Source organism: Adiantum capillus-veneris, chromosome 17 (genome assembly GCF_014529385.1).
Source record: "Adiantum capillus-veneris isolate H3 chromosome 17, ASM1452938v2, whole genome shotgun sequence".
NCBI lineage: Eukaryota > Viridiplantae > Streptophyta > Polypodiopsida > Polypodiales > Pteridaceae > Adiantum > Adiantum capillus-veneris.
In genome coordinates, this window is record NC_140947.1 from 76,707,561 (window position 1) to 76,733,174 (window position 25,614).

Consider the following 25,614-nt stretch of genomic DNA (forward strand, 5'->3'; position numbering starts at 1 on the left):
TTCTTGGACAATCTTTAAAAAAATGCCCACCTTTTTATCCACAATCTGAGAAATATGCCATGACTGGTGGTATTTCAACTAGCTCTATCATGTCAAGCTCTTGCTGAGAAGTTTTTTCTTCTATGTTTACCAAGTTGTTGGGATTTTCTTTTAGAACACTGAGCATCAAGTTGTAGATTGCTCCATCTTGACCTTTGTATCGTCTTTGACTCGGTTCTCCAATTGGACTTACTTCCATTGGATGATATGTTGGATCTTCCTCTCTGGCTCTTGATTAAAGATCTGACCAGTGTAATCCATGTACAATGACCCTAATTGCATATGCACCAACTGTATGTGTCGTTGGCTTGTGCAGATTTCTCGATAAACACTTGGGTTGATTTTTTACACCTCTATCTGCACTTCATCTTTGAGCTTGCAATACCTGGCTCCACTGAAGTTTGTGAACCCCGGGGGAGTCACTACATGTAAAATTACCATATCATGTGCATTCAAGACATGTTTGTAAGACCCCTTATCTGTGAATTTTTTAAGGAATATAATATACCCTTTTCTTCTAAAATCTGTAAGTTTTTTTCAAATTTGAAAAAATAGTATCCTTTTGTATATATTTTGATAAGTTTCACAAACTTTAAATACCCTTCTGTTGAACTCACGTGATAGGTTACATTTTTCTTAGGTGACCTCCCCGAGCTGTGAACATCTGGGAGTTATTGGAATCTGGCTTTACTCTGATCAATAAGATCTTGGCTTTTGTGTTGCTTTTACTACTCATTAGATATCTATGGCCTTCTAAATCTGTGTACAAGACTTTGTCTCCATTGTAGCCATATAGTTGTAAAATTTGGTCGGTTGCAGTTGCATTTGTGATGCCACTTCTATTGGCTTGTCCTGCTGTACTTGAACTCTCAGATTGATTTGAGTCCATGTTGACTGGTTTGTAAAAACTCTCCTAGCAGATTTTGGTATCAATTAGAAGAATTTCTGCTGCTCGTACTAGGTTAATCTGCATTCACATGTGAGTTGTCCCCGTCCGTCCAATTAGAAGCTAATTTGCAATGCAATTGCTTGCACTAGCCAATTTCTAGCATGCAAAATTTAAAAATTTGCATGCCGCTAAACTGCTTCGAGTTGATCTTTTTGCTCATTTTTTTCGGCTGATCTCTAATTCGCTTTTGAGCAGTTTGCCCGGTGTGATTTTCGGCTTGAGGTGTTTGCTCGGTCTGCAGTACACTTTTCCAGCTGTTGATTTGTTTCGGTAGTGCATGTGTTTTTTGCATTTTCGCCTCGTTCTGGCTTTTTCTGGCTCTTTCTTATTTTCTTTTGGCACTTTCTGCGACTTTCTTTTTATTTTTATTATTTTTTTTGTGAAATTTTGATTTTATTTCTTTTCGTATTTTTATGATTTTAATGGTTTTTTTGGAAAATTTTTGATTTTTCATAAATTTTTTGTGAATTTTTCTAAATTTTTAGGATTTTTTGAAGGTTTTATGAAATTTTTTGTGATTTATTGAAATTTTTTTGATCAATTTTGGATTTTTTTTGTGAATTTTCTAGTGACCTTTTTGAGTATTTTGCTATTTTTGTGATTTTTTTTGGTGAATTTTTATGTTTTTCATTTTCTTATATGTTTTTAAATCCCTTTTACTGATTTTTTATGACTTATTTTTATAAAGTTTTGATTTTTTTCTGTAATTTTTTATGAGGTTTTTAATTTTTTGAATTATTTAGGAGTTTTTTTGTGATTTTTTAAAACCCTTTTTTATTTCTTTTAATTTTTATGAGTTTTTTTATTGGATTTTTAATTTATTATTATTTTTTTTATTTTTTGATATTTTAATTCCTTTTTATGAGTTTTTCTTTTTTATTCTTTTTTTTGAATTTTTATTTGATTTTTGTGATTTTCTATTTATTTATTTTGGTTTTTTGTTTGGGTGGATTTTTACTAAGCTAACTAACCTAAGCTAACTAACTAACTAAGACTAAGGTAGCTTACTTGCACGCGGCTGTGATGACGGTGTTGACTCGTGCTGACGTGGATTCTGGAGAGCCTGCAGAGCAGCCGTTAGGCAGCCTCGCACGCCGTGCGCGATTAAAGGCTATGACTGCGGCGGCAGAGAGAGAGAGAGAGAGAGAGAGAGAGAGAGAGAGAGAGAGAGAGAGAGAGAGAGAGAGAGAGAGAGAGAGAGAGAGAGAGAGAGAGAGAGAGAGAGAGAGAGAGAGAGAGAGAGAGAGAGACATAGCACGTGGGTGATGGGTGGTGACAGCGGGTGCCAGTGTGAGGCAGGGGGGGCTCGGCATGGAGAGTTACGAGAGAGAGAGAGAGAGAGAGAGAGAGAGAGAGAGAGAGAGAGAGAGAGAGAGAGAGAGAGAGAGAGAGAGAGAGAGAGGTTAGAGTGTGTGTGTGTTTGTGTGTGTGTGTGGGTGTGTGTGAGGATGCGACAAAGGAAGAGAGAGAGAGAGAGAGTGGAGAGAGGGGTTCACGCATGGTTAGGGGCAGCGGGGGAAAGAGAGAGAATGTGTGAGATTGTAAGTGAGAGAAGAGAGAGAAAGTTAGAGATAGAGGGGGAGAGAGAAAATTGGAGATAGAGATTAGAGAGAGGCAGGGCTAGAAAAAGACATTTTTTTCGAAGAAAATAAGGGCAGCTTGAAATTCTACCGGTTTTTAGGTCAAAATTTGAAGCTTTTGTCGATATTTACACAAAAACTTGTGAAAATTTGCCCGGTTTTCTTCTGGCAAACTCAAAATCTAACTGAGATTTTATGATTTTAGTCGGTAAAAATACACATTGATCACGCGCTGGTAGTGAGACGAGAGCGGAAGTGTGACGGGGAGAGAGAGAGAGAGAGTGAGGGTGTGGCGTTGGTTCACACGAAGCGGGAGGAAATAGAAGAAAAGTATTTTATGCGCCACAAGGCACGGAATCAAAGTCGAACCAGGCCTTTTATCAAAAAAAAAAAAATTAATTTCCAATCGTCCAAAAATGCCAAAAATAGACAGAAAATTAGTCGAAACTCCAAAAAATAACCAGAAAATCCCAAAACTCGTCAAAAAAATCCAAAAAAAATTAGGAATCTTAGAAAATCATCGTCATTCTCAATTGAGCATTCACGACACGAAAAACACACCGAAAATAGCAGATTTTTTCCAATGTGATTTCACAAAAGGGTTAAACTTGTCGGATTTGCAATGTGATTTCACAAATCATTAGTTGGGCATGAGCACAACACACATCAATCATCACAATTGAAAATCCTAACGCACACATTGATTTCTAGGTGCTCAAACATGGGCAAAATACTGCACACACACTTAAAATTAGCATACACACACTCAATTAGAATGCACACACTTGATTTTAGTGCACACACACTTGCAATTGACCATCCAAGCATGCCTTTAACTCAAATAGGCACCCAATTAGCAACCTATAATCACCAATTAGCAATTGAAACTTGTCAAATTCATACGCCATCAATTCTTAAAAATTTCAGCATTACAACGGCGTGAAAATGAATAATGGCAAAATTTTAATCCCTAACATCAAGATTGCATTGCATCAACATAGCATAGCATTACATTGCATCAACATTACATTGCATCATGGTGGGATTTCTACACAATTCTACACATCCGTAGATTCTAGAGAGGTTGAGAATATCACCTTAATTACCTTTTTCCATTGAAGATCAATTGAATGGTTGAATGATCCAATCCTTCATAGCAAATTCGTAATTTAAAGAAAATTAGTCAAATTAGCAAGGGGTTAATGTGATACTGAAGTGTGTAAACACACAATTGGCAAAATATGGTGTCAAATTAGGGAATTATGAACACAATGCTTCATACACACACATTCAAAAACCACAAAAACATAAACACACAAGTGAAATTAGTGAGGGAACGCATTCGATTATGCCACAATTACACTAGCATAGACCATCGTCCCCGGCAACGGCGCCAAATTTTGGGGGTTCCATCGTTGCAATAGCTCCAATGACCAACAAAATTATCAATCCGGAGGGATGAGCTACCCGGCTAGGGCATGGAAACACTCACATGGTTAGTGAGCTAATCGTGGCAACACAAATGGTTAACTCTATGAGGTGAGCTTCTCGGCCTATGGAGGAGCTAAGCCGCAATGAAGGGCAATCTCCATATCCACTTCTCTTCACCTCTAATCAACCCAAACACACACACTACGATTGCAAGACACACACAACACTAATCCTATCATGCAACACACTAAACGCAAGCACACACACATAGATCTATCAAGCACCACACTCCAATCAAACCTACATGCACACACAAGCAAAAGAGGGCAATCATATAAGATTAGAGAGGGACTAACCACGAATTAGTTAAGATCTAGCTAATCTAAGCATCGTACACAATCATAAGAAGCATGAGAGAGGCATAGTGAAAGAGAATGAATCATTGATTAGCACTAATCAAGTCTCATGAGCAAGGAGAAGCTCAAGGACTCCATAGCCACACACCTCAAGAGCTCTCACCAAAAAGTGTTCTCAACAAATGAGCTTGAGAACCCTAATTTCTTTTACACACTGCCTTATATACCTAGGGTAAAAATATGCAATGTCCAGGCGCCCAAGGCCTTTAGGGCTCCACCACTTACTGAATTTGCAACCTAGGCAGAGTAAACTGACCTATTCTTTACAGCTTGGAACTCCCATTGAGTCCGTAACACATTAAAATATTACAATGTCTTGAAATGAATTGGGAATATACAATACGTGACCATTTTGAAAAAATGTGGAAAATGTATAACTCCAATCTTTATTGCTTCTTCATATTCATCCTCGATGTGCATCTGTACATCGTCGGTCTTTAGCAACTCCTGTTAACTGAGTCAACGTCAGTTAACAGGAGTGCTACACATGCACTAAGGGGGAAAAGATAAGAGGAGAGAAAAAAAGATGCAGGCAGTCGTTGCAATCTCCCTTCATGCAAGAGTGAGAGTTTTTCTCGTTCACATATTTTGCTATAGATTTATTCAATACTAAAAAATGATTACAAATTATCTACCCAGACATCAAATGGCCATTTCTCATAAAGAGCTCTCTACTAAAAAAGTATCCATAAACTTGCTATTCTTTGCATAGCAGCACATATTTCACTTATGTGTTTGCCACAAGATAGCTACAATAAATAATTTTCATATTTTGTATTTTCTTAGGCCCTTTGTGCTTCCATTTGTAGCAAAGCATTGGCAGGCGGTTTAGAGGATCTTTTGCTACTTGAGTGGCATGTAGAAATCTTGGGTTGTTTTATCCTAAGGAGGGATCAATGCCTCTAGATTTATGTGCTTTATTTGACTTGAATTGGGGGCTCTCTATTAGATACACATGAGTGCCCAAGAGTGGGTTTTGTTTCATGCACGATAGCTCATGCATATCTTGGCTAAGCAAGAAGCAATTTACTATGGCCACCTCCAGTTGTGAGGCTGAGTACAAGGCAGCTTTGACAACTACGGTTGAGTACATATGGCTCAATCACCTTATGGATGATTTGAAATTTGGGTACTCTCATCTACACTAACAGTCAAAGTGAATTGGCAGTGTGGAGAGTCTTAATAAACCCCCTACTTATGGTATATGGTAATTATGACCCATCTTATGCTTTTAAGAGTAATAGTAATTTTTTCAACTATACTCCTATCTTACATTTAAGGTTTGGTACTATTCTTGAGACACAATATGGAAAAAAAAACTGTGTAGAAAAACTCTCTTTTGTGGTTTTTTAGCATTAGTCTACTCTAGTATACCTTGCCTCAACTAACCCTAACAGCATAAGGGAGAAGGAAAAAGAAGAAATACTCAATACTTAACCCTTGATTTGAGTTGATTTGTGTGAAAAAGGTTTAGGTTTTATGAAGCATGTGAGTACTAATAGATTTGAGTTGATTTGTGTGAAAAAGGTTTAGGTTTTATAGTAGCAAAAACTAAATTTTAGTTAGCATTAAATGGGAATTTCAATCAAATTGTTTGTAATGTTGGCATTTGATGTAATCGTTAATCTCTCTTTCTATATTTATCAATGGTGATGTTAGTCATTGGTAAACTCCACAAAGAGCATATATGTTCCTCTCTTTCCAATATATCTCTATCTCCTTACCCCTCACTCTCTAGTGACTTATATCCTATCCGCCCTACTTATAAGTTGATAAGGGGATTTTATTGGGGGCCCAACCCTAACTTATACCCTTATCTAGATTTTTGAATAACCCCATCTCTTGCACTTAGGTGGTATGGTAATTTTCCATGGTCAAACCCTCGATATTAATAGTTGTGAGGAATCTAGCCTTCATGCTCGCACAAAGCACACTGAGGTGTATTATGTTAGAGAGAGACTCTACACTAGACTGATCAACTTGGTTTAAGTGATAACATAGAATAAACTTGTAGATCTATTCAAAAAGGCATTGCATCGTGAGAAATTGAAGCTTTTAGCAAAGCTTTGGGCTTGATTCCCTTTGTGGACTGATCATGTCTATATGGCATGTCACTTCCCTATACGCTACGTGCTAACTCTCCTTCACTACAACACTCACATGGGGGATTTCTTGCCATGTATATGCTAGTGATATGTGTCAATACACTTAGGACCTCTTGGGAACTTTTTCCTCTCTCTGTCTGGGAGGTTTTTATCCCTAAGATTTTTATATATGCCCATTAGACTAGGGCTATCTTATCTTATATTTGTGCATTATAGAAAGAGAGTTTAACGATTACATCAATGCCAACATTACAAACAATTTGATTGAAACTCACATTTAATGTTAACTAAAATTTAGTCATTGGTAAAGTGCACAAAGAGCATATATGTTCCTCTCTTTCCAATATATCTCTATCTCCTTACCTCTCCCTCTCCAGTGACTTATATCCTATCCGCCCTACTTATAAGTTGAGAAGGGGATTTTATTGGGGGCCCACCCCTAACTTATACCCTTATCTAGATTTTTGAATAACCCCATCTCTTGCACTTACGTGGTATGGTAATTTCCCATGGTCAAACCCCCGATATTAGTAGTTGTGAGGAATCTAGTCTTTCATGCTCGCACAAAGCACATTGAGGTGCATTATGTTAGAGAGAGACTCTACACTAGACTGATCAACTTGGTTTAGGTGATAACATAGAATAAACTTGTAGATCTATTCAAAAAGGCATTGCATCGTGAGGAGTTGAAGCTTTTTGCAAAGCTTTGGGCTTGATTCCCTTTGTGGACTGATCATGTCTATATGGCATGTCACTTCCCTATATACTCTACGTGCTAACTCTCCTTCACTGCAGCACTCACATGGGGATTTCTTGCCATGTATATGGTAGTGATATGTGTCAATACACTCTCTCTGTCTAGGAGGTTTTTTATCCCTATACTTTTTATATATGCCCATTAGACTAGGGCTATCTTATCTTATATTTGTACATTAAGTAATATACTCTTGATTGTGTTCCTTGAAAATCTTCTCCATTTCCAACCTATGTGTGCATTGTTAAAATCCTAGCTCCAACAATGGCAAAATCTCATTACAAAGCAAGCCATCATGTTAGGACAAGGGAAGGACTAGGGGGGCACATCCCCTAGGAAAGGTCAACTATAGGCATGTAGTCAAGGGGTCTTCTAGAGCCAAGGGCTTAGAAGAGAAGGTGGCTGGGTGGAGATGAGCATGAATTAGTCCCTTGTCCTCTTAGTGGTATCAGAGCTACAATGAAGGAGGAGAATGTCTCTTGTTGTATTTACAGATCCTCTTAGGATAGTAAATCAACCATTTTGTATTTTTAAAATATATGTGTATAGAAGGTGATTTTTAAAACATCTATGTATTTTTTTCATGCATCTTATTGTAATCATCATGGTCTCTAAATTTTTAGGAGAAAGTTTTTTTAGATTCTACATCAAATTTGATATATTCTGTATAGGAGGCTGACAGGTGTCAAAAAACGCAGTTCTAAATTTTTAGATTTTTGGTAGAGAAGATTGATGTTGCCATTTGGAATGAGTTGGTCACTCTCATAGCTATTCCATGTTGGAGATCTAGAGCCAAATGTTAGATCAAATATAATGGATAACAGGTTTAGACTTTAGATGAACATAAGGAAATTAGATAATGAGCTAAATTGCAAGTACAAAGTCAGATGCTGGACACAAGATTCTTGGAACTTATTGTTGACCCACGGGTCAACAATACAGCATAGCTCAATTTTGGTTAGAAGTGTTCTATTTTTTGAGACTTATGAAATGAATAAATTGCTGCAATAGTCATGTGAAGATTTCTACCATTAATAATGTCTTTTCCAAGATCATCTTCAAATGTATCTATGACTTGTTGCTTTGTTTCCCTTTCTTGAAAAATATACTTACTAATTTTCTTGTGAGGGAATGTGGATTGTGACTCCACAAGCATCAATCCTTACTATAGGTCAACTATGTATTGGTTTCTCTCTTCTAATAAAACATGCATAGCTTTAGAAGACCTCATGCCGCTTTTCACCATCTCAAAACTCTATGACAAGATCTGTGTAGAAAAAGAGAATTCATTGGAGAATGATGATGGCGATGCAAACCAAGTAGGTGTGTTGAGGCTAGAGGTGAAGGAGATGCAAGGGAAGCCTTTGCAAGAGAGAGATTTGTGCATGAAAGAAGTGACGTAATAGTCATTGAATTTCTCACCCCTCCTAATTGTGTTGTAGAATTACATCTTAGAAACAAGAATTTAGGATGATTGACACATTTAGTGGGAGATATAAAAATCAAAGGTAATACTCCAATGTTGCATTGTGATAGTCAGAGTGCCATTGGTTTTTCAAAGAATGCACAGTTTCATACAAAAACAAAACACATTGATGTGAGACGAACATATTTCACTAGTCAAAGCTCAAACCAATGAGTACCTTGTGGATTCTCTTATGAAGAGCCTAGAATTGAAGCAATTTGCACATTGCATTAACTTGATGAGTGTAGGGTGAAGCCATTTACATCCTTCAAATTTCTAAAGGTTTTGTAGATATTACTTGTTTTTGGTCACTTAGGGCCACATTAGCCTTTAAGTGGGAGGTTGTTGGGATAAAGGCCACTACAGCTGGTGGTGAACATGGCTAGCTTCCCATCTCCTTACAAGAACCCATCACTAACACATTATTCATACTCTATAGATAATAGATAATAAATAATAGATAACAAATAACAAATAGCAGATAACAGATAACAGATAACAAATAATCGGTAACAGGTAACAGATAACAGATAACAGAAAAGAGATAACAGATAATAGATAATAGATAATAGTAGGAAAAACCGTAAGAGATGTATAGATCTATCCAACGAGTCTTGAACTCAAGACTTGTTACTCAAGAGGACTTGAGTTAACAATTTACCACACAAGTAATAGAAAGGATATCCAATTTCCTAGGGGGAGATATATGTATGTATGTACACACACACACACACATACACACATGACAATGGATAAAAAGGTAAATTCATCCTTGTCTTTGTATAATAAGCACTATAATGTGCTCGCTTGGCACGCAGGCTTATAGTTTCACACGGTCCTTATGATAGACTTTTGATTGATTGAAGGATGAGGTGGCTACCAAAATACTACATTGTTACACTACTACTTTCCCTTGGATTTTTTTAGTATGCATTCCTCACCTAGGGAAAATCTTACATTCAGCCTTTCATAAATTATCTCTTCTAGAATTTTAATTTTGGAGATGTATTTGACTATGTCTCTTTCAGGATGTTTCCTTATATCAAGGTCTGGATTTACAAATGGAGCCTCTTTTAAGGGAAACTCTTTTGGACCTCAAGGCTTTTATATTCATGTGATCATGTGTTTTTTCCTGTGATCACGCTGTTAATTAACAAAATTTTCAATTCGCAAGTCTTACATTCACAGGAAAATGGCATGGTGGCTTGAAGGAGACCTGGAGGTCCGATGAGATTTTCCCGCCGATATAGTATTGTAGCCCGCCATGAGACATAACCATCCTGGCAGGCCCGATATGTAGCTCGACAGGCCCCTCAGGTATTTATATATAGGGGCCCCCATTTCCTTCATAATTTGCTTGCCATCCACCTCTGAGCTTCCTCGATATCCTTGCGAGCAAGACAAAAATCTAGAAATCCCTCCAAATCAAAGACAAATTTTTTGGTATAAATCCTAGCTTAATCTCATACGTTCTTTATTTTCTTTGTATTGAAGTTGGTTTACTTTTTATTTTATAAGTGTTTTTTGTATATTTGATAGTATGTTGGTCTTGCTTTTCATGTGAGCATCGGTCCTATTATTGGACGAGAAGTGTTGCTGTGAAACGCTATACCAACAGACACTGTTTTACAACGTGCTGATTGTGTTCACTTCGGCATCGGTTTTTTTTTTGGACTGAAAGTGTCATTTTTGGACATGGTTGATTATGTTCAATTTATAGGTAGTTTTATTAGTTTAATAGTATGTTATTCTTGCTTTTCATGTCAACATCGGTCCCATTATTGGACCAAAAGTGTCGTTGTGAAACACTAGACCAACAAGCACTGTTTTACAACGTGTCAATCATTTTCACTTCGGCATCAGTTCTATTTTGGACCGAAAGTGTTGGTACGTTAGATTTATACGTGATTCTATTAGTCTTATCATCGTATAAGTTCTATTATTGGATTGGGAGTGTTGTTGTACAATTTATTAGTTTTGTTTCTTTTTTTTTTGTGTGATATACGTGCTTTTAGGCTAGTTTGGTGTTTCTTTTGGCATTAGCTCTACTATTGGATTGGAGGTGTCATTAGTTCATTGAATGATGCCCTGACTTTTAGGCTAGTTTGGTGCTGCTTTCGAGATCAGCTCTACCACTAGGCTAAAGGTGTTTCTAGTTTTGTCGAATGATGCCCTGCCTTTTAGGATAGTTCAATGTTGCTTTCAGCATCAACTCTACCATTGGGCTAGAGGTTTCATTAGTTGCATTGAATGATGCCTTACTTTTTTAGGCTAGTTTAGTTGTGGTCTTGGCATCATCTATACTACTAGGCTAGAGGTGTCGTTACTCCCATTGAATGATGCTCTAATGTTTAAGCTAGTGTTGTCATTATGTTCAATGGATGAAGTTTATATTTTATGTAAAATTGCAAGTTATGTTGTCTTTAAAAATCATGAAATATGTTATCATCGTAGCAGAGATGGATCATGTGGAAATGAAGGAGTTAAAAACAAAGATCAAAACTCTCATGGTCACGTATATATTTGGTCTAGCCTCAGAGGAGATCACCTTTACGTTGGAAAGTGAGACGCGTAGTGATTGCTTCTCTGATGTCATAATGAAGTAGTTTGGATACACTTTTCAGCTTATGATGCAAATACTATCTGTAGGCTAATGGATAGTATTGTGGGCAACATGACTTACATCTTTCTTGAGAGCTTTAAGCTTCACATCCATCTTGACTAGGGATGCCTTCTTACAAAAATCATGTAGAAAACATGCTTGTAGAGCCAGCCAAGCATGCCTCAACTCACCTTCCAGTGCTTTGTACCATAATTTATCTTCTTTGTGCATCACCAACAAAAATGTCTACATCTTCATGTCCTCGTTAGGCATACACAATGACATCATATGTAGCTCAAAGTCTGCAATCTACTTATCTCGATTCTCTTTGCTAGTGGAAATCAGCCCATATCTTTGTAGCTCCATTTCCACCAATACAAAAGCCTACACCTTCTCGTCTACCTCGTAGAAATCAATCTTCTCCTCCATTGGGAGCACTAGAATATGTTAAGAGGGAATGGGGAACACACACACACAAATGCCTCTATATACCCCATGGTAGTCACAACACTTCTATCCTCTTGAAAACACCTTCAAAAGGCACAACCCACACTAACATGCCACCGCATGCACACTTCTCAACATATGCATGATTATTATCTCTCAATTAAGCCATTAAATTTGAGTATATTTCAATTAAGTCATATTTATTACTCTCTCTCTAATCTCTCTCCTCGATGTAAATAGATTTTAAGAGGAAAGACTACAAATAAGAACGCTATTAACTCATAAGGTGGTAAGGAACATAGAATTGAGTCACAAGAAATGTTGTCAATTGAGATGAGATATAGCTTTAGATTTCTAATTACTCTTTTTTAATTTTGTTGAATACGCCCAGTTGCATATGCCACTTTGGTATGCCCTTTGAATTGCAACCTTTGATTAGAAATCTCCCAAAAATTGAATCATCGTCGAGTCCTTTTGCGCTCCTAATGCTCTTTCAGACTTCCCTTGATACTCACAAACTGCTTTGAAAGAACAAAATTAATAGAAAAGAACCCCCAAAATGGACTATCTTTGGGTATTTATAAGAAAACTCATCCTTATTTCATAAACTAGGGAGCATCGAACCAGTGCTCCCTAGTTTGTGAGCTTTGGGGGGGGGGGGGGGGGAAGGGGGCAGTAGCGACGTCGCTTGTGCCCCCTTAAAGTTTTTTAAATTCTCATTTATCATTATCCCTCTATTTTTACCATCTTTGAATCCTTTGGAAATTTTCCCTTGTGATGGAACTTTAACACCCTCTTAACCACCTTTGGACTGTCCTTGTTCAGCTCTAGACTCCCTTCCAATGGCCCTTCTACCTTCTTGGGTGGATTTGGAGTTTCCATGGAGCCCCTCAACATCTTTAGAGTTACCTTTTGCCCGTCTTTGAGGCCCATGAACTCTATCTCTCTCATATGCCCTCTCCTCCATGCCTTTACATAATCCCTACCTCTTCCACTAGCGAGTCTCTAGTGTGTGTGTGTGTGTGTGTGTAGCTTTGCATGCACAGCGCCTCTGGCACTCACACCATGGCCACACATCTCTCTCTCTCTCTCTTTCTCTCTCTCTCTCTCTCTCTCTCTCTCTCTCTCTCTCTCTCTCTCTCTCTCTCTCTCTCTCTCTCTCTCTCTCTCTCTCTCTCTCTCTCTCTCTCTCTCTCTCTCTCTCTCTCTCTCTCTCTCTCTCTCTCTTCATGTACACCACAAAGAGGGCATGCTTTAGGTCAAGTACCCTACGTTTCAGTTGCAACTCATTGCATGTGGGTTATTAGCGTGGACACATGGTAGTACTCTAGGGACTTGCCCCCTTCTTTGTGAACTGAAAATACCATTAGACTCAAAATTTCCTCTCCTCTTCAGATTTCCAACAGTTACTCCTCTCACATATCATGGATGACCCTCAAAACCCAATCAAAACTTCATTGTGTCATCTCTAAACTCCAAGGCTCTTGCTAGATTTTGGCTTCCCCATGCCCTTGAACAAAGCATCTGAAAACAAGGAAAAAACACCTGCACCCATTTTCTCGTCATTGGCCCTCATCTTTGACTCACTCTATCTTGTTGCCGGGAGTCTGATTGACAAACCATGAACTCTTGTCAACTCCGTATGAAGTGCACCACCTTCTAAAACCCTATTGAGCCCCAAAAAACACCAGATGGCATGATTTTTGATGTGATCAAGTGGGTGCACACCCGGCCCCCCCGGGCAAAACTTCAAACCCTTGTATCCTGGCATCCGCGGCTCTGATTGACAATCTAAAAAGACCGACAAGCTCCATAAAATAAGCTTTAAACTTCAAACCCTTGTATCTTGGCATTTGTGGCTCCAATTGATGATCTGAAAACACCGACAAGCTCTATATCCCCATCTGCCTTGTTTGTCTCTGATTTGCAACCACTCCAACTTCAAACTGTAATAACTTTCTCACAAGGCTCCGTTTGACAAGCCGTTTTGACCAGCTTGTAAATCACTTCAAGCACTACAATGTTGGCCTATGAAACCTTTTTTTTTAATAATCATCACTAAATCTCCATTCGCAAGAATCAACCTCATTTGATGGCCTAAAAACCACAACTAGCATACATCCCAATCATCTCCTAATGTCATAAGAACAAAATCTGTCCTAAATCATAAGTTTGGTAGAACCTTGAAAATGCAAGCAGATCCTCCTCTTTCATAACATGCCCGCAAAGCGGCACGACAATGCTAGATTTCTTTGAGCTTTGTGAGTGATCTCTCTTTCAATTTGACTTGGGATTTAAAAATTTCATACGTGGGATTGCACTACACCTAGGGTTTTTTACGCACTTTGTCGAGTGGCTGCCAAGCCTCACCATATCAATGCTAGCAAAGCAAGAACCACATACATAAAAATTGTTAATCCATGGGATGTAGCTGACCCGACTAGTGCATGGAGGCTACAAGAGATAGCTAATCTCTCAGAAAACCCAAGTCTAAGTGGTTCTTACCTATCTTAATCTCAAATGTGTGTCAAACATCAAAAGCTACTTTCCTTACCACAAGCTTGTTCAGATGATTTGGGATAGCTACGAGTCTTTGAATGTAGCAAAAATTTATGCCTAGCATGAGCAGAGTATCCTTAACGCTCCCATGTACTCAAATGTCATTTTTGACACTCTGATACAATCATGCCTAAGATAAATAACCTATTTTAGGACAGTCAGTTTCAAACTCTGAAGCATTCTATAGCTTCCTCTAGATGTGCTCTACCTATTCCTAAGGTCAAAAACCATTTTTGGTGCGTGTATGATGCATAGGGAGAAAAATCGGCTTGTAGACAGCACAACTAAAAATCACACTTTCATTGCAAGAAACTTGCATTAAATGGAAGAGATTTTACTTTGCGAGCATGGTGGTATGCTCAAAATAGCAATGCTACACCATACGAGAGAGACACAAAGAATCAAAGAAACAGTAGACTCACATTGAGCTTCTACAGTAAATGCTTACTTTCATTATCCAAAAACTTAGGTTTTTAATTACAAGGTTGGCTTTTATACCTTAGCCAAGGTCCAAAGAATGTATTCCTAGCTAATTGGGCTAATTACAAAGCTTAGAAACTGCATATGATTACAAAATTGGAGGCCCTCAATCCCTTTAGACCCATTGACAAGCAATAATATTACAACGGCCTTGGGCTTTGCACAATTTTCCAGTGATACAAAGGGATTTAATATATTTGATTGGCTTAAAAAATGAGTGGCATCCCTTTTGATTATCTTTCTTGAGCTCTTATTAGCTAAGTAGCTAACATTCCCCCGCTCCTTGCCTGTGTCGTTTGCGACATAGCTACTTAGGGTGTTTCCTTGCCACTGTCCTTTGTGCGTGCTATTGGAGACCTTGCTGGTATCTAAGGCGGAGTTCTTTATCTTCAGTTGACATAAACTACATGGTGGATTTATTTCTTTGCTCAATTGCAGAATAACTAGCAAATCTTGCCCACAGATTGGTGTTGATGGGGCCAAAGATCTTGGACCGATAAGTGAATAATCCCATGTATATTGCTTTTTCAAATGTCTTCATGTAGTAGGATGGTAGAAACATAACTCTAGCATAAAAGCCATGAAGCACTTCCTTGAAGGGCTGGCTTGATAAATCATAGCATAAGCCCTTGGCACCTTCAATAAAGGACATCCATGCTACATCTGTTTGCTCTGCACGGTGAAAAAGTTTGTACACAAGTTAAGAGCATTTTTTCAATCTTTACCAGCATGATGCATGGTAAATTTTTAATGCCACAAAATAGATGAATGGTCGAGGACAATATTTCCACCATGGTAGTCCTTTGTGGGTTGGGTAGTTGAGCTAGAGGAAAAAGTGTTGCTACCAACTTCAGACTCTTGGTACCGGGCACTGCACACAATCTTGTTTGATATGAGTTGAGGCTTTGGGACAGGTGTATCCTAGTGAGGGGATAGTGTTCCTTAAGTTTTGTATGATTCTGGTATGGTTTGGTGAGTTTCCTTCCATTTGTGTGTATGTGGGTTGGGTGGTGTAGTTAAGAGCAATGAGATTCTTGATTGTGATTTAGTTAGCCTTCTAGAGTGCTGTATGTGTGGGATGGTCTTAGCCTAATCATAAGCTAAAGAGATTGCCTCCGTGCACCTATCATGTCATTTGTGTCCTGGATTGACATTATGTTAATCTAGGAAATGTTGCATGTCCACAGGTCCCTAGCTATGCAAATTGCCCCAAAGAATTAAAAAAATTGGTTTTATAGGGAGCCTCTCCCATTTTTGGAAACTCCAATTTCATTAGACCCTTTGAACTCTTTACTCAAAAAATTAGACAAGCTTGGCACTCCTCATGACCAATTTCTCCTTCCTCTCTCACTTTCGTTGCACCCTTGAGATCTCGGGAGGGGGGGCACTAGCGCCCTCCTTGACTTCAACTTTGAAAGGGAGCCCCTTGAGCTCACGAAAACAACACCCTACAGGGTAAACTACCACGTTGTTGTTGCCAAATTTGGTTGGTGCTATGAAGTGTTCTATGCAATGCTAATGGTGCCAACACCTGCACGACGAAGGGCTAAAGAAGGTACCAAGGTCTTGGGCAGGAAAGGGCTAGTGGAAATGTATGCTTAATGCGGTTTCCTAGACAAAATATGATCCAAAAAGGCTAGTTTTGGATGGTATGCCTAGGTGTCTAAAGTGCAAGGAATGTTCCCTGTAATGTAGTGCCTGAGATGCTTTCCAAGACGGTCCAAATAGCTTCTTAAACGAAGCCATAGTGTGCAAGATACAATTATCTAAAGATGGAATGCATAGCAAATTCCCAATGGATAGGGAAAGCGAGGAAATGTGGCCTGAGCTAGAATGAGGTGATAGGATTGAACTTCTTGAGTTGAGGAAATACTGATCTTTCTAGATTGTTGATCGGAGCTCTAGAGAGCAATTTATGGCATGTGGAAGATTTGTCGGGGGTCGGGTGTGTGCCAAGTTGATCGCTTTGAAAGACATGTCATTTGGCGGTTTTTTTGGGTTCATTCAACCATATTCTAAAGCATGGTTTACATTGTAAAAAGTCAGTAGGGCTTAAGGACTTGACAATCAAATCTATGGTGATCAAGATATATTGACTGGAAGCTCGATACAGTGGGCGGTGAGGAGGTTTTCAGATGATTTTTCTAGTTTTTCACGGCCTCGGTTTGTGAGCTTAGCAAAATCAAAATGGTGCAAGGACAAGCAATCTTGGGGCCGGAGTTGGTGTTTTTTGATGGCTTTTTATAGCTTGTCCATTGGACATGTGAGCAGGGAACATGAGCATGTGCAATGTGACATTAAAAAAAAGGAGTCTTTAGTTTGAGTTCAAGGAGGATTTTGGAGTCCCATGGGGGAGAATCGCTCGGACGCTACCACGTGGCCATAAAATTGTCCCTCATAAAAAATGTACAGCCAAGCATGTAGGGTTTATGGCCTAGGGTGAACCCCTCCCATAGGCACACAAAAGGGAGAGAGAGGGGAGCTCCCTCACCCTGTAGTTTGCGTCCTGCTTTGTGTACGATGGTGCCTAGGGCGTTTGATGGCGGGTTTTCGTGAACCTGGCATTGCTCATTAGTGGACAATGTCCTACAAGTGGCATTTCTCAATGGTGAAATGGCAACTTTGTCCATAGATGGGGGTTCCCACATGGCCCTCTGGGCCTTGATCAAATTGTTGAAACAAAGTGCATGCCCCTCCCTCCTCGAGCTCAAGTGATGAATGTGAGAGGCAGTGAGAAGGAGAGAAACCAAAGGAGTTCAAACCTTGTAAAGTTTGTTAAATGAAGCCTTCAAATGGGCCAATCAAGTTTGAGTTTTCAAAAAATGGTGGGGCTTCCTCATAAAACTAGTTTTAACTCATTTTTTAAGGGATTTTTTTCCCAAGTTTTGAATGTGCAAGGTCGAGAGAAGCCAAGAATGAGCCTTTGGAGCTGTTTTTTTGCGAGCTAGCCATTTGTGGCATTGCAATGGTGATATGTGCATTGTGCCAAGAAATCAAGCCATTAACTTTGTTCTTTGGCATCATTTCCCCCTTCTCCTCTCTTTTCTCTTGCTCTATGTATGTGTGTCGGTGCTGACAAAGACGTGTGCCCGCGACCGCTTTGGGGTACAAAGGGAATGGAAATTGAGTAGTGGTGTGTATTGGGTATGTTGAAACAAGCATTGGTGGTGTGTGGGAGTTGAACAATGGTTTTGATAAGCCTGTGTGAGTTGAGAGGTGTGCATGCAGTGTATTATGAGCACGTGTTGTATCTTTTGAAGGTGTTTTTGAGAGGATAGGGGTCTTGTGAATTCTCTCAGCTATAGAGAGGCATTTGTTTGTGTTTTGGGCGTGTTTCCCATTCCCCCTCTCCATCTTCTAGTGCCCTCACTGAGGAGCACACTGATTGCTCCCAGTTTGACAAGAAGACAAAGGTTTTTGTATTGTAGGACATGGCATCTTGAACATATGGGTGTGCATGCGGTTGATTATGAGCATGTTTGTATCTTTTGAAGGTGTTTCTGAGAGGATAGGGGTCCTGTGAATTCCCTCAACTATAGAGAAGCATCTGTTTGTGTTTTGGGCGTGTTCCCCATTCCCCCTCTCCATCTTCTAGTGCCCCCATTGAGGAGCACACTGATTGCTCCTAGTTAGACGAGAAGACAAAGGTTTTTGTATTGTAGGACATGGCATCTTGAAGATATGGGCCAATTTTCACAAGTGAAGCATTAGGAGGAGGATGGGGTCTAGGAGGGCCTCTTTATTTTCCATGAGCTTATGGAGGTGATTATCATTTTGACAAATAGGTGTATGCCATGTGTGCAAGAATGGTGGGTGTGTAAGAGATGTGTAAAAGTGGTCAAAGGATACACTTTCCCCCCAAAAAAGAAGGTGGAGAATTTTATGATTTTTGGGCTTCCATAACTCCTAGATATGATCTTTGATTTGAGGAGAGATCATAGATCTACATCTACGCATTGAGCTCTTTCCATAGATATGCTACATGATATGGTTTTACCCGTTAGATTTTAAATTCCATTTTTGGGGAGAAATTTGAACTTTAAAGAAAATAGATGTTTTGTTTGTTTGAATTCAAAACGGTCCTTTGATTACTTTCTTAATACTAAAGGTTTTACTTCTTTAAACTATCAAATAAAGAGGCCCTCCTAGACCCCATTATCTTCCTAATGAGAGTCTAGACAAGTCGATTGCAGATTTTGAGTTGTATATATTGTCACTGTGTAGTAAGCCAAACAAGGATAGCAACATGCAGACTTTTTTGTTGGTGATGCACGATAAAGTGAAAGTGTGGTATGAAGCATTGGAAAGTGAGCCAAGGCATGCTTGGTTGGCTCTACAAACGTGGTTTTTTCATGACTTTTGCAAGGAGGCGTCCCCAATTAAGATGGATGCCAAACTAAAGGCGATCAAATAGGACGTGTAAGTGAAGAATTTTGTTTGGTTTTGGATCATTTCAAAGAACGTTGGGTAGAGTTAGTGACAACCTTGAAGCTAGTTAATGACGAGTAATTTAAGTTGGATAAATTCATGGTGTGTCTATATCCTAAAGTGAGGGAAAAGGTGGACTTTGAAAGCCAAAAAATTAAAACAGTGTAGTGAAAATTACAAAGGTGGAGCATGAAAATAAAAAAGAAGATTGAACATGGCATACTGGGCTATGAAACAGTGGTTCCTATCCAACCTCAGGGTTCAAGAGATGCTATTCATGGGGAGAACCATGAGAAACGAGGTATAGCAGTGGTGCCATAGAATTGAGTACAAATCCTGCAAGATTTTTCCAAGCAAATGCAAGAATTGTGGCTAAGTGTGATGGATAGGGGGCAACCAAGAGGAGCAAGAGGCAGGGCGAGGCCATTGCTTGGTAGGTGTTGTAATTGTCGAGAAGAGGGACATTTATGTCCTGGATTTCCCTCATCTACCGAGAGAAAGAGGTGGTATGTACGAACTATTTGGAAGAGGAAGCGGTCAAGCATAGTTTAATGGCCAAAGTAAATAGGTAGTTGAGCATCCAGTGCAACCAGCTCTACCAGATGGTGGTGAAGTTCCTAGGGTGAACATCATCAGTGTAGATAAGTAGGATGTCAAAATTTTGGTCAATAAAAGGGAGAAAACCAAGAGGGAAATAGAGACCAAGATGGAAATTAGGGCTTGCAAAGGTAAAGAGAAGGAGTACGAGGGTAGAGAGAAATCAAAAACTAACAAGAAGAGAAGGTGTTTGCAAGGTCAAGCAAGCGGGTTTCTAGCTTGGACATGGCTATCCCAATTATGATCTGGTAAGTGATGTGCAAAGCCAAAAATCTAATATGTCTTTTTGTCACTTGTTGGCTTTGAATCCTAAGCTGCGGATACAGTGGATATGAGCATTAGCACAAGGCTTACAAGAGCTGGCACAATGTGCACTTAGTGCAAAACATGGTCTTAAGGGTGGGAAGTTCAGCATATGCTCTTCCCCTTATGGATGCGATCATTTGAAAGAGGATGCAGGTGCAGGCCTATATAGAAAGCGGAGCCGCATAGGTTTACATCATGATGGAGGCTACTATGAGGGAAACATATGTTAAAGCAGTCGTCAAATCAAATATGTGCATGAGGATGACCAACCATGCTAAAGCTAGGTGTTTGGGTGTGGCTCAAGATGTAAGAGTGAAGGTGATGGGCATTAAGTGCCTGGTCAGTTTCTTTGTGATGAAAGAAAGTGATAATGTATACCCTATCATCTTGAGTAGGCCATGGCTACTTGCAATAGGTGCTAAAAAATATTGGGAAAGTAGGGTGTTCACCTTTCCTGACAAAGAGGAGGAAGACAAGTGGTGTTAGATTTGAAGACTAAAGAGAGCCGTTTCTATCCTATGGTGACAAAAAATGAGGATGACATGACAAGCTATGAGTACAAGATGGAGACATATTATGATGAAGGTCACACTGATACCAAGGAGGAGGGAAGCAAGGATATTATGCTAAATATAGATCCCAATTTGTTTTCTCTCACTACTGAAGGCTCTCATGTGAAAGAGGAGATGCAACCGTAGGTTCATGGCATAGGTGTAGAAAAAGTGGCCAATATGCGAGGTGAAGATTTGACCAAGCAAGATAAACAAAGCTATGTCCGATTGTGTGAGTCTTATCCTAATATGTTTGCGTTGGAGTACAAGGATCTGCAAGGAGCAAAAGGCTTTGAGCACAAGATAATTCTCAAGGAAGGGTACAAGCCAAAAGCGCAAAAGTTGAGGAGATTAGGGGAAATCCAAAAGGAAGCCCTTTGGCAAGAGCTCAATCATTTATTGGATGCAAGTATCATATTCCCTATGAAGGAGTCTTAGGTTTTCTTGATGGTTATCACTCCTAAGAAGAATGAGAAATGGTAGGTGTGCATCGACTACAATCCATTGAACGCGACAACCAAGAGAGACCATTATTCCTTGCCATTTTAGGATGAGATCTTAAATCATGTATCCAGCTGTGAAAGCTATTCCATCATGGATGGGTTATTAGGCTACTTTTAAACAGGGATTTCACTTGAAGACTACCTGAAGATGACAATTCATCTCTCTATGGGGATGTTTTTCCTACCACAAGATGCCATTTGGGTTGGTAAATTCCTATGCCACTTTTCAGGTTTGGATGAACAAGTTGTTTAGTCCCTACTTGGGCAGGTTCATTAGGGTGTTTATGGACAATATAGGGTGTTATATCTCAAGGGAAATTATTTTGTTCAAGTTACCACAATGTTTTTGGAGGCTCAACAAAGAAGGAGGTCAATTGAGTCCCAAGAAGTGTAATATTGCACATCCTAGAGTGTAGTTACTGGGCCATGTGGTGTTGCAAAATGGAATTGAAGCGGATCTCAAGAAGGTCAAGGCTCTAATCTTGATGGAGCCTCCCTCTAGTGCTCAAGGTTTGGCCTTGTTTGCACATAAGCTAAAATACATATCATGGATTTTTTGGATGCTATCACAGTATGTATATCCTCTTCAAAAGAGGGCTCAACATGTTCATGGGTTTTAATGGGATGAATAAGCTCAAGAGGCGTTTGACAGGGTGAAATAGATCTTGTGTCATTTACCAATGGTGTGTCCTCCAAATCGTGAGGATGATTTCTATGCTGCCATGATAGTAGGTATTGTGGCCATTGGAGCAATGTTTCTACAGAAGTTAGCGAGGAGCTACAAGCCCATCTACTTTGAAATCACGGTGATGAGTCCTAGAGAGGCAACCTACACCAAAGTGGAGCAATGGTTGATGGCATTAATTTTTTCTTAAAGGAAGTTCAAAGTGCATCTCATTGTGTGTAAGCTCTATGTATTGACGGCTAACAATTTGTTATGTGAACTGGTGATGCATTTAAATCCACGAAAGCCGATAATGAAGTGGGTGCTAGAGCTATAGGATTTTGAGTTTGAGTTTAAGATCAACCACACTAGTCAGTCTCACCAGGTAGACATTTTGGTCAACAAAGTTGTTGGTTTGACGGCTTATTAAAGGGTGGTGCAAGATGAAGCCAACGAGGAGCTAGACATAGTGGAAGCTTTTACCATATGGTTTGATGGTGCATATAGGAGGGTGGTGTAGAGAGCACAAGGTGGTGTGGTGATACAAGATCCCCATGGAAAAGTAATATTCTCAGAAGGCCTATGAGCTGGAAGATGTCCACGCCAACAATGAAGACGAGTACCTCACCCTCCATCTAGATTTGAAGCAATACACAAAGTTTGGCATTTTTAGGTTAGTGGTAAAAGGTGATGCACTATTGGTCATCAAGCAATTGTTGGGCCAATGGCAAGTAACACGGGATTCCTTTAAGCATTGTTTTTTTCCATTAATAATCAGTTAGAGTTATTTGAGGAGGTCTAATTTAAGCATGTAAAGAGAGAGAAAAACCAAGAGGTAGAATAGCTAGCAAGGACAAGGGTGAGGTACATGTTGCAGGACTATATGTGGCCCCTACCACTTACAAGTAGGGAATCCTTGAAAGAGAAATAATATTTTTGGAGTACCTCATAGTGTCTTGAAGGTTTTTCCAAGCTACAAAGGAGAAGAATTGTCCAAAAATCTTGCAAGTTTACACTCGTAGGCGAAGACTTGATGACCTACAATAGAGATGGGGTGTTGAGGAGGGTGCTCTACAAAGAAGAGATTGGCTTAGTGCTAGAGAAATTCCATGAGGAAAGTTGACACCAGGGAACAGATCAAGTGTTGTTTCAAACCATGGGGTGAAAGACAGATGGTAGCCGAGTCACAAGATACATCATTGCTCAAAATTATTTTGAGAAGTGGGGTTTGGATGCCATTGGTCCACTCCCTAAGTCTAGAAGTGGTAGGAAGTATGTTATGGTAGCCATCGACTACCTCACTAGGTGGGTTGAGTCCAAATCCATGAAGGAGGTGAATGCACAGGTTGTAGTTCAACTGTCTTTGATGGAGTTTGTTTCCTTTTTGGAGTGCCATGGGTGGCCATTTCTGATAGTTTATGCAGGCATTGGTGGAGAAGCTAAGCATCCAACATCAATTTTCTTTGCCCTATCATCCCCAATCATTAGAAAAAGTTTGGACTCAAATTTGGGCCTTGTAAGAAATGCCATGTCTGCGTAGAGAGAGATAACAAAAAATTCATTTTAACCCTTTTTCATACCTGTTTTCTAAAATCTGGATATCTTATTCATGCAAGGTACATTTATTAAAAAACCAAAAAAGTATTCCAACCATGATAACACTTCACTGTGCACAACGGTTTCTGAATTCAATGCCGAATATCTCAATCTAATGCATTTTTGAAAACTACACTCTGTTTTCTCGCCTCCTTCCCACCATTCCCTCCTGCATTCTCTCTCATGTGTGCAACATTCCAATTTCCATTCTTCAATTGCCCCCACCTCTGTTAGCAGCAAGCTAACTCGGATACCATTTTTTGGAGCTCTCATTGTAAAAACACTTATTATTTTGATAAATCAGGAATATTGTAACTCATATTTCTTGGATATGTCATAAAATCTAATATATATCCAACCCAAATGATTTTCTCATATTAAACTGATCACTTAATGTGGGAGAATAAATGGGAACAAGGATTAAGATATTGAGATGTGCTTATAGAATTATCTCAACATGGGGCCAATGGTAAAGGGGCCCAAATGAGAGATAGTCTATCAAAGAGCAAGGCTAACCAATGGAGCATAAGACCTTAGGGTTATCTTCATTGAAGACCTCCAATATTTAGTATAAAAGTCCTTTAACCTTAGGTAATCTATGGCTGAGCTTGAGGTGCTTGAGGTGGGAACCCGGCCCAAGCTTAAGGTGCTTGATGATTGAGGTGCTTGAGATGCTTGAGGTGCTTGATGATTGAGATGCTTGAGGTGCTTGTCATGCTTGAGATGCTAGGGTTTCACTTGAGGTTAGAACCCAACCCAAGCTTAAAGTGCTTAAGGGCCAAGATTGTGGTGGGAACTGGGCCTATGCATGAGGGGCTTGAGGTGTCAAAAGGTCAAGATTCAATCCCTACAAGGAGGGGGGGATGAGAGAGAACACCCACACACTCACACAAGGCATGCATGGTACAAAGAAAGCAAAAGGGACACTTGTCAAGTTCCTCCTCATGGTGTGCCTGAAGCATATTGGTTGGCCACCCAAGGGGTCCAATAATAATTTAGGAGATTTAATTAATTGATTTTCATTTATCAAGTCCTCTCTCTCAAAGGGGAAAGGGGACACTTGTCCCAAGGCTACCCTTGTTGCTTGTAATGCCTCCTAATTGCGATTGGCTAGGCCTGGAGGGGTCCAATGAGGTTCAAGCATGAGCTACATAGGGGGGTTGACCCAAGCAAGCTAGGGGGTTGATTAGGGGGTATACTCATCCACACACATTCAGACACACTCTTATTATGCAATGTGCAAAGTGCAAGAGCTCCCTCTCGTTCTCCAAGCAAGTAGAGGTTGAGAGCCTACACACATTTCTACTACTGCCTTGATATCTTGCATGAACTATTGAGCTCTAGCTGTTGTTGGGCCATTGGGGATGGCGTCCAGCGCATCCCAAGTAGAATTGATGGATGTCTCAAGATCGTTACACATTGTGGGGAGAGAATAGTGCTCTACGCTAGTTATTGAGTGGTGACCAAAAGAAAATGTGAATATAATGTTGTTTTATAGCATTTGAGAGGTATTATTTCAATATTAATGTGAATAGATGACTGATTTGACATCTAACCAACCTTATACCCTATGGCATAATGTAAAAAACAACTACAAAAAGACAATTACAAAACAATGCCCTATAATGTGAGTAAGACAAAGAATATACATTAGAAAATCATATTAAAAACTTGTATTGTCAAAGTATTGGGAATATAACAATGAAAAAGTGAAGATTAAATTATAGATCAATTGCTTTTTGTATAACCAAGCATGTTGTAGCATAAAATTTGCAAAGACATGTATAATTTCATCAAGATTCAATTATGCCTACACACATGAATTGAAACACAATTACATTGAGAGAAAGAATTCGACACTGCCACACCACTTGAGCGCCCACTTCAAAAGGACTTTGTACTAACTGCTCTCTTCAATCAAAGAGCATTTTATTACTTACAATGCTAATCACACTTTTTTCTAATCAAATTAGAGAAATGGAAACTCTAAATTTTGACATCCTGTGAATAGACATAAAGTGCAATTAACTTATAGGACTCAATCTAAAGGCCTTAAACACGTTGCAGGTGATAAGCTCAACAAAGATTAAGTAAGAACTCAAGTTGGAAAAGAAGAATACATAAGAATTAAGACGTATTTTT